This window comes from Sorex fumeus, unplaced genomic scaffold, assembly GCF_029834395.1.
Source record: "Sorex fumeus unplaced genomic scaffold, SorFum_2.1 ptg000100l, whole genome shotgun sequence".
Classification (NCBI taxonomy): domain Eukaryota; kingdom Metazoa; phylum Chordata; class Mammalia; order Eulipotyphla; family Soricidae; genus Sorex; species Sorex fumeus.
Window position 1 is genome coordinate 2,726,141 of NW_026606157.1, and position 9,533 is coordinate 2,735,673.

At 37.5% G+C, this 9,533-nt stretch overlaps 1 non-coding gene across 1 annotated transcript; it reads left to right on the forward strand.

The window, feature by feature from the left end:
- Positions 1-8,036: 8,036 nt before the first annotated feature.
- On the forward strand, positions 8,037-8,172 carry LOC130042497 (small nucleolar RNA SNORA72). The gene has a single exon (XR_008795243.1). It is a non-coding gene; the product is annotated as a small nucleolar RNA SNORA72 (small nucleolar RNA).
- The last annotated feature ends 1,361 nt before the right edge of the window (positions 8,173-9,533 follow it).

Sequence of the window (9,533 nt, forward strand, 5' to 3'; positions counted from 1 at the left end):
CTCTTATGTGAGTTTTTTTCAATATTTCTAATGATCAATTACTTGATGCTATTTGATTATATATAGTCAGGGTTCAAAGTGCATCTAGAAGGCACACTATTTAATGTCTAGTTACAAGAATAGAGTGTTACTGAATGAAAATATCTTGGATTATGGGAGTGGATAAAAGGAAGATTTCTGGCATTTGTACATTGTGTTGAAAAGGATAACCAGGGAACCAGAGCAATAGAACAGCCAGTAGGGTTCTTGCCTTGGATGCCGAGGACCTGTGTTCCATTTTTGGCATCCCATAGGTGTCCCGAGCACTGCCAAGAGTAATTTTTCAGTGAAGAGCCAGAAGTAACCTGTGAGCATTGCCAGGTGTGGCTAGGTCGGATGAGAAATGGGGGAGGAAGGCCAACATGAATTGTGTTAGCAAGAGGATCTTTTGAAAATCTAAGTTTAGGAACCAGAGTTGACAGTAAAAAGGGTAGGGTGCTTGGTGGGCTGGTTTCTATCCCCAGAACTCCATGTAGTTCCCCAAGTCCAATATGATCCCTGATCACAAAACCAGGAATAAGCCAAAGCATACTAAGTGTGCCCACACTAAAAAAACAAAAGATCCAAATAAATATTAAACTTTTCTGTTAAGTTCTTTTTATTTTTTAGATTTCTCTCAAACTACCATCCCCAAAATATTCAGGAAAAATGCTTCTCTTTTCTATTAATCAATCTTTAGAATTCTTCTTTCCTGTTGCATGCTTTTGAAACAGTTAAATGATTTACTATGAGCTTGCTCCTTGAGTGTCTACATGAAGACTGATGTAGAACATATAATTCTGTGACCTGGGTTCTCTCCCTGGTATCCCATCTGTTGCCCCAACACTGACAGTAGTGATTCCTGAGTCAGGAATAACTCCTGAGCATCACCAAGTGTGGTTCAAAAGCAAGCAAACAAACAAAAACACTATCCTCCCTTTCTTCATCGATTTGCTCGAGCGGGCCCAGTAACGTCTCCATTTTGAGACTTGTTGTTACTGTTTGGCATATTTGCCATGAGGGCGAGATACTCTTCGTAGCCGGGATCTCTGAGAAGGGCGGAGGACTCGAACCTGGCTGGGCCGGGCTGGCTGCACGCAAGGCAACGCCCTACCACTGTGCTATCACTCCAGCCCGGCCCAAAAGCAAACAATAAAAAGAATCAACTAATTTTTATTATAACAAAGTTAGGTTTAATATTAAAAGAATGGCACTCTAAATGATAGAACTCTTATTTATACTGTATCCTATCTCTTAAAATTACTAGACCTTGTGTTTCAGGTCAGAAATTGCACCACAGTACCAGGAAATTTAGAGTATTAGTGCATGGCATTGCTTATATTCTTATCAGTGGGGATGACTATAGAAATCAGTGATTTCTATCCCAGATAGCAAATAAGCAGGTAGAGTGAAGGTCTTCTAGAAATTTTTCTTGAGTTTTTTTGTATACAAAAATTAGCACTTCGATAATAAATAATTTATTTACATGAGTATACTAGGTATAATACTTACAAAAGAACTTTAATAAATTATGGTCATCAAAGTAAATTTATTTTAAACTGAAAGGAAAATAAAAAGAGTGGAAATTTTGTGCCAAAACAGAAGAATGCATGCTACCGTTGAGCTGGTAGCTAATCAGTAGTCATCATACAGAGCAAAGAGTTATTACAGCTTGTGATTATTTTTATTTACATACACATCAGACTGATGAAATGAGGATTTTTTTAACTTGTCCTACTTTGTTTTCATCTGACAATCATTTAATTTCAAGATTAAATAAGAAACTTCTTGAACTGTAACGTCAAATACTTATTAGCAAATTGCTGAGCATTATATATTTATATTTCTACATTCACACGCATCCTACCTAAATCTGCAACCAAAGCCTCTAGTAACTTTGTATAACTCTGCACCATTAATTTCTTCAGAGTGACATTCTGATGTGAGCCGAACAGATGGAATTGCAGGATTGTTCTAGCAAATTTATCATAAAAAATGCATCCGACACCTGTGTAATTTGCCTAATCATTTTCCTAATAAGCTCCTACCATTAATTATGCACGATTTCCACAATGCAATCAAGATAAAAGTAAATCTGATGACTTAATACCCTTCAAAATAATTGGTTCACCCAACACAAGGCCTCCTTTGCTTTCCATAGCCATTTTAGTTAATTAGAAAGGGTGCAGGCACCCCGTTGGAGTCAGCAGAACGGGAGGCTGATCGCTTGGTGGGAGGCGGACCTGCTGGGTTTTTGGGCAGGAGTCAAGGATATTAACTCCTGAAAGAAGCGAAGGGAATTTTACCCCTTTCTCTTCTCCGCTTCTTTCCACCACTCCCGCCCCTCACCCTAACCCCCCTTCCCCCGCCCCTACAACTTCTTGCCCCCCTCCCCCCACCCTAGTAACAAACAGATGCGATTAGTGTTCTTCAGCCATCAGAAAACTGACTGCAGGACTCTGCGGGTCTAATGAGAATCAACTTTTCCGCGGCTGCTGTCTTGCGGTGCGGTCCACCTGTCACATCATTAGGTGCAGCGTGTGCCTGGAATTCACTTTGCTAAATGAGATTTACAGGCCCCAGTGAAACCCATCCCGAAGCATCCCTGCTTCAATTAGCTAAAGATTAATTGTCTGAGAAAGGGAATGAAAGTTTTACTTCAACTGACCTAAAAAAAAAAAAGGTAAAAAGGAAAAAAAAAATGTATGGTTCAGGTATTCCTCCTAGGCCCGAGGCAGTGTGGAAAAACGTGATAATTTAAAGGTGCTGCAAATTTCCTACACCTCGCCTGGATGAATGAAATTAACTAGCACTAAAAGCTGTCAAATTAAAGGTTGACTTCCAGATATTAGCACCTTAAATGTCACCGAATATTCTCTTTCTTTCTTTCCTTTTTTTTTTTTTTTTTTGGCAAACACTTACATCAGCACACCTGCACTTGCCCACAAACATTTTCTTACTGCTGTTTCCTGTTAACTGCTTGTTCGTGCCCAGCCTGGAGTTACCAGTTATAAATCTTTGATGTAACCATGGCTACAGAACAACTGGCAATTACAACGGTTCCTCCATTTTAATGTTACACTAATTATGTTTGAATATGTTTGAATGGAGATGAAGAGTTGGTGGTGAGCAGAGCTTTTGGAAGAAGGGCAGTTTTGGGGGTGAATCTTTGCTCTCGCTTGCCACGTGCTCCCCTCCCCCCGGATTTTCAGATACATGTGGCCCCCACGAACACACATCTCACCCATGGCTAGAATTTCTAAATTCGGAAATCTTCACGCAAATTTATAGAGCTTAAATATCTTCACCAGGAGAAGGAATGACCTAAAGTAAATAGACGATTCCGTTCCTTTTTCACCATTCTATGATATATAATGTCTTCAAAGGATTTGGATCAGGACTGTGAAAATTTCCATTTGATGCTAAATTTAAAACTAAGAAGAAAGAAACAGCCCCCCTAATGTTTCCTGTACGGACCAGCAGTAGAAACTGGCCTCCTGAGCCAGAAGGTGAGCCACAAGGCAGAATGCAAGAGGGATATCTGGGCACTTCTCATATTGGTGGGAGAGAGGTTATCTGGGGTCTTAATTTCAGTCTTCAGTTCAGTTAGAATATTCCAACGAGTTGCAACTTGCGTGTCCTGATTTAAGTTTGCGGGTTATGGCATGGAGCTGTAATAAAAGTTCGCAAGATATAAACCAGCCTGGGGCAATCTTGAGCAAGACAGCACAGAATCAGCACTCAAATTTTAAGCAGAGAGAACAATCAAAGGTTGAAGAATGACATGCTTATACTTTGAGTTCCCTGCCAACCACTTTAAGAGGTTTAAAAGAAAACCAAGAAAAAAACCATCAGTCTTATCAAATCCCCGCACTCTTAAAGGAATGTTTTAATAAGTTTACCCAATGGTGCTTGGGTCTACTCCTGGCTCTGTGCTCAGGGATTACATTTGTTAGGGCTCAGGGAACCAGATGGGGTAGCTGGGATGGAACCTAGTTTGGCTGCATGCAAGGCAGATGCCTTATCCACCGTACTGTAACTCAGCCCTGACACCTGTCCAATCTTTCAAAACGTGATCAAAGGTCAGATGACTGAAACTAAAGATTTTTACTAAAAGCTACAAAAGAATTCCAAATTATTTAGAGGTGTCCATTTTTCTTTGAGGATATGTTAAGTACTCTCTTGATTAGTTTTGGCAAAATGATTTTAGAACACATCTGGAAAATTAACTTAATGAGGCCAGACATTAGCATTTGGGAAAAAAAGAGTGAAAATAAAAAACATTCTTTACTGGATAATAAATCATGCAGACTTGTAATAAGAAGATAGTAATTATAAAAAATTTACATAAAGCTCAAAAGAACAAATTAGACTCTCCAGAAGCACAATAACCATGTATAAAATGACATAAATCAAAAAGTCATTGCCAAAATTTACCAGTAAATAGAAATATAACCCAATGCATGGTGTTATGGTAATTAATTAATTATAATAGTTATATGATAGTATCAGAAGATAATAACGATCAAAAGCTTTAATGACACTTGTTAAATCAAGAACAACAGAGTTATCCAAGGACAAGAGATACTATAGTGGATTAGGTACTTGCCTTGCATGTAACTGACCTTATTTTGTTCCCTGGCACCACATAAGTTCCCCCGAGCCCTGCCAGGAGTGTTCCTTGAGCACAAAACCAGAAGTAATTCATGAGCACCACCAGGTGTGACCAAAAACCAACAAACTAAATAAAGACATCCAAATACCCAAAGTTCAGTTAAATCTATAATTTATATTAAAAAATAGTAGTAGTGGTGTGTTAAAAATTTACTAAGAAAGCTTAAAGTGAACATAACAGAACACTTATGATTATAAATAGAAAATATTTCAGTCGATCTAGATGTAACAAAGTACAGTTTCTATAGATACGTCATCTTGAACTATTTTCACCTTCATTATTTATTACTAGATAATTTAGTATTATTCTATTCTCATTACTTTTGGTAGACTAAATGTAACAAACACTCATCAATAGTATGGCAACCAGTAATATTTATTGATCATGCATGAGGTTGGATATACTAAGTGATTGTTACAGAAATACTGTATTACTGTTGTAAATATTATAAGTACGTGGAGGGGAAAAATGAGTAAAAGTGCTTTTTTTCTAAGATTAGTCTGTTAATGATAGAATAATTTTCAGAAACGAGTCTGTATGATACAAAATCAGTTGTTAATCTATAACTACGTTATGCCCGAGATTTGTGTATATGAATGCATTGAACTTGCTTTCCTTCTGATAACATCCTCTCTAGTTGTTTTTTTTTTAATTTCAAAAATTTCAATGTTAAGCCAACTGAAAAAAAACTTAGATTAGGCTACAATAAAGCCACAAACTGGTTCATTGGTTTTAAATATGCTTAATGGTTTGAAATGACTTTCGTTAGTTCTTCCAAGCTAAATGCACAACTTCTAAAAAGAATTACTAAGATTTAGTTTATAATGGAAGAGAACCATGAGAATATTAATGCATTATTATATGAGTACATAATGTTATATATGTATGCTATCCCTGTATGTCTGTACCTAGAACATCCTAATTGCTTTATTAATATTAAACTGTATAAATGTCTGGCGATAAATAAGTCAGTTAAATAATTTTTTTAATGAATGAGTTTCTCGGAATAACTACAGTGGTGTAATGCTAACAGTAAATAAAAATACTTTTATTAATTAAATTTCTACTGTTTGCCAGCAGCTAAAGTCAAGATGGGTGTGCGTTCTTTCAATTATTCATAGAACCTCTATGATGCAGATCGTATACTTCTCTAAACTCCCAGAGAAATTCTAGAATGAAATCCATTTTTAGAAATGCTGCATGATTTCACCAAGCTTTTTCTTTCTTTTCTTTTCTTTCTTTTTTTTTTTTTTTTTTGCTTTTTGGGTCACACCTGGCAATGCTCAGGGGTTGCTCCTGGATTTGCACTCAGGAATTACTCCTGGCGTTGTTCAGGGGCCCATGTGAGATGCTGGGAATCAAACTCAGGTCGGCTGCATGCAAGGCAAATGACCTACCTGCTATGCTCTCACTCCAGCCACCACCAAGCATTTTTTTGGCCAAACAATATTATAGTTGCTTCTCTAATACAAAAATTTATATACAAAGCAGTCATGGGAAGCTGCTAATTGAGGGTGAACAATGCCAAGCACTCTAAGGATTATACTAATTCATTGATGGTCATGCAGAAAATGAAGAAGGAGGGACCAGATAACCACGACCTCCAATTGATCATGCCACAAAACTTAATTGGCATTGAGCGTATGCAACCTCATGGATCACCCCACAAAGCCTCATTACATAATATTCAACTAATAAGACAATAGCTCTATGTGGGCTGCTCTTCTGATGCAAAGGTTCCTATTTCTGTGGTTGTTTCAGCCCCACAGGTAGTTCTACATGAGCTGTAAAATAAAGAGCTGAGTAATGAAAGCACTATAGCACTGATACTTCATGGTCAGTGCACTATCTTCTAGACTGTCCTCAAGAATCTGAAAGTTAGCTCATCCTGCTATAGCAATCAGATGTTAGATTTCAGGAATGAAAGTCAACATAGGAAGCTTTTAATAGGGTGCAGACTGTCTTTGAATAGTATGATAAATGATGGAGAATCATCTATAATTTCACTTAAAATTATTATCAGAAATTTTTCACAATGCTTAACTATGACATCTGATTTGGGAAATATTAAAAAATATAATTATATTTTATAATTATAAAAGGGACCCAGCCCCAGCAGCTGACCACTATCCAACCACTGCCACGCTCCAAGCCACTTTCCGGACCCATTATAAGACACTTCGTATCCATTTTCCACAATTACTACACCATATCTGATGGGGTTCAGACAACAGGCAACAAATTATAGAGAAAAATATATAAATATATGCCTCTCGGAGAGCCCGGCAAGCTACCGAGAGTATCTGGCCCCCATAGGCAGAGCCTGGGAAGCTCCCCGTGGCATATTTGATATTCCCAAAACAGTAACGACAACAGGTCTCATTCCCGTGACCCTGAAAGAGCCTCCAATCATTGGGAAAAGATGAGTAAGAAGGGGTTGCTAAAATCTCAGGGCTGGGAGGAATGGAGACGTTACAGGCACCTGCTCGAGTAATTTGATGATCAACGGGATGACAGTGATAACAGTGATGATATTTTACAAAAATATATAAATTATATTTTATAAATTTTATAAAATTTTTTTCCCTTTATTTTATTTTATTTTAAATTTTATAAAATTTTATAAATCAAATTTTATAAATAAAATTTCATAAGATTTTATAAATGTTAAAAATAACTAAATGTTTTGGTAAAACTAGGGTAGTGTAGGTCAAATACCACAGTGATAATATTCAGGAATTTAGTTTAGTTTGTTTTTGGGGGGGATTACCAAGAGAGGTGCTCAGGGCTTACTTCTGGATCTGTGTTCATGGATCACTTCTGTTGGTGGTCAGCTAAGACCGTATGTGGTGATGGGGATGGAATTGGGGCTGGCCACATACAAGGCCAGTACCTCACCTGCTTATGCTATCTCTCTGGCTCCCAGGAATATTTAATGTAGAAGTGGTTTGTTCCTATAAACTTACAAGTTTTTTCAATTTTAGAAAGTTTAGATCTTTTCGATTTTAATAAATATTTTCATTTGTAGCAACATGATTTACATGACGCTACATCATGGTAGCATCAGGCTGGAGTGATAGCACAGCAGGTAGGGCATTTGCCTTGCACGTGGCCGACCCGGGTTAGATTCCTCCATCCCTCTCGGAGGGCCCAGAAAGCTACCAAGAGCATCCTGCCCACACGTCAGAGCTTGGCAAGATCTCCATGGCATATTTGATATGCCAAAACCAGTAACAAAAAGTCGCACATTGGAGATGCTAACTGGTGCCCGCTTGGTCAAATCGATGAGCAATGGGAGGACAGTGCTTCAGTGCTACAGCATCATGGTTTAGAAACTATTATCCTGCAAAAATTCTAGATATTCTGATTTTGTAATATTCAGGGCAGTCTAACCATTTGCTTTAATAAGACCACACATTTGTCCCCAGACCTAGGTCTTTACTTACCTAAGTCTGGTCTTAGAAATGCTGGTGATAAATCAAGTCTGTAGGAGCTGTGACTCTGAGTATCTGGCACAGTGATTAGAATACTTTTGGAGATAACTGCCGTCAATTTGAGCATTACCAATCTTACTAAATATAAAATCACTGTGTTTTATTTTCTAGGTGATTCTGATATCATTAGAAGCGTGACAGAACAGACTATTGAAAAGTAAATCATGCAAAAGTTTTCTGTAATAAGATCCAAGTTTACTTTAAAAACAAAAAAACTATCATTATTAGGGTTTTATTAATGACTTATTCTAGCACCAGATATATTCCTTCTTTTGATTTATATAACAATTTGCCCCATCCAGCTAACTCTCATTTCTGAATTCAAATGTATGTGGTAAGTATATATTTGATATGCCTCTGGATATTAGAGTCTCTGAATATATTTTTTAAAATTTCTATTGACCACAACCATTTTCCTCTCATACAGCTACTTTGCTGTCAGTCAATATTTCTAAATGACAAAAATCACTAAATAGAACTGCATTGAAAAAATCCTTTAAAATGGAAGCATGGGAGTTATAGAAACTAAGTAGAATGTTACTTTCTTAATACCAGGTTTAAACCCAGTGAATTGCATTGCAAGATGTCAGCTCTGTGGAGTGCAGAAGACATTTGATATATATATTTTTTCATTCTCAAAGCAGGTTTTTTTTTTGCATTAAAAGTAGGACATTTAAGGACAATATTATTGCATTGAACTGCACTTTTGGAATCCTCAAATAGACTTCATATAGAATAAAAGAGTCTGACTATGATGGACACCAATCAGCCTTACGTATGTAATTCACAAGTGATGTTAAAACATGGGGAGCAAAGAAATATTTAAGATATTAATCATTAATAGAAAAGAAATGAGAAACATTGCTTAGTGTAGGATTTATTTGTTCTCGCTCTTTGCTTTCTTAGCAGGGAAATGTTAACCACCCTTTCTCTGCAACTCCCCCTCAACACCCTGCCACCCTCCCCGGCACACACATACATACACACACACACACACACACACACACACACACACACTCCACATGTCCACTGGTTACTCTGGGACTGGATACAATTACAAGTTTCCTCACAGCAGTTAAACTCTCAATCCCAGCTGTGCCTTCAGTGGCATGAGCCAGCTTGATTATGCTAAAGCACCCCTGGATTCCTTCCTCTTTTGTTTTATTCCACCCAGGGTCTTAAAGCTTAAACATTTGACATGCTTGGGCAGTTTTTTCTCTAATTTCACCCAAGCTGACTATGCAGTGAGTTTAATGCGTAGGTGTAGCCTGTAGGTACAAGTACCTGCCTCTGTAATGTTTTCCCCTCGGCCATCTGAACACTGGAAGCATTCCAAGAGTGAATCT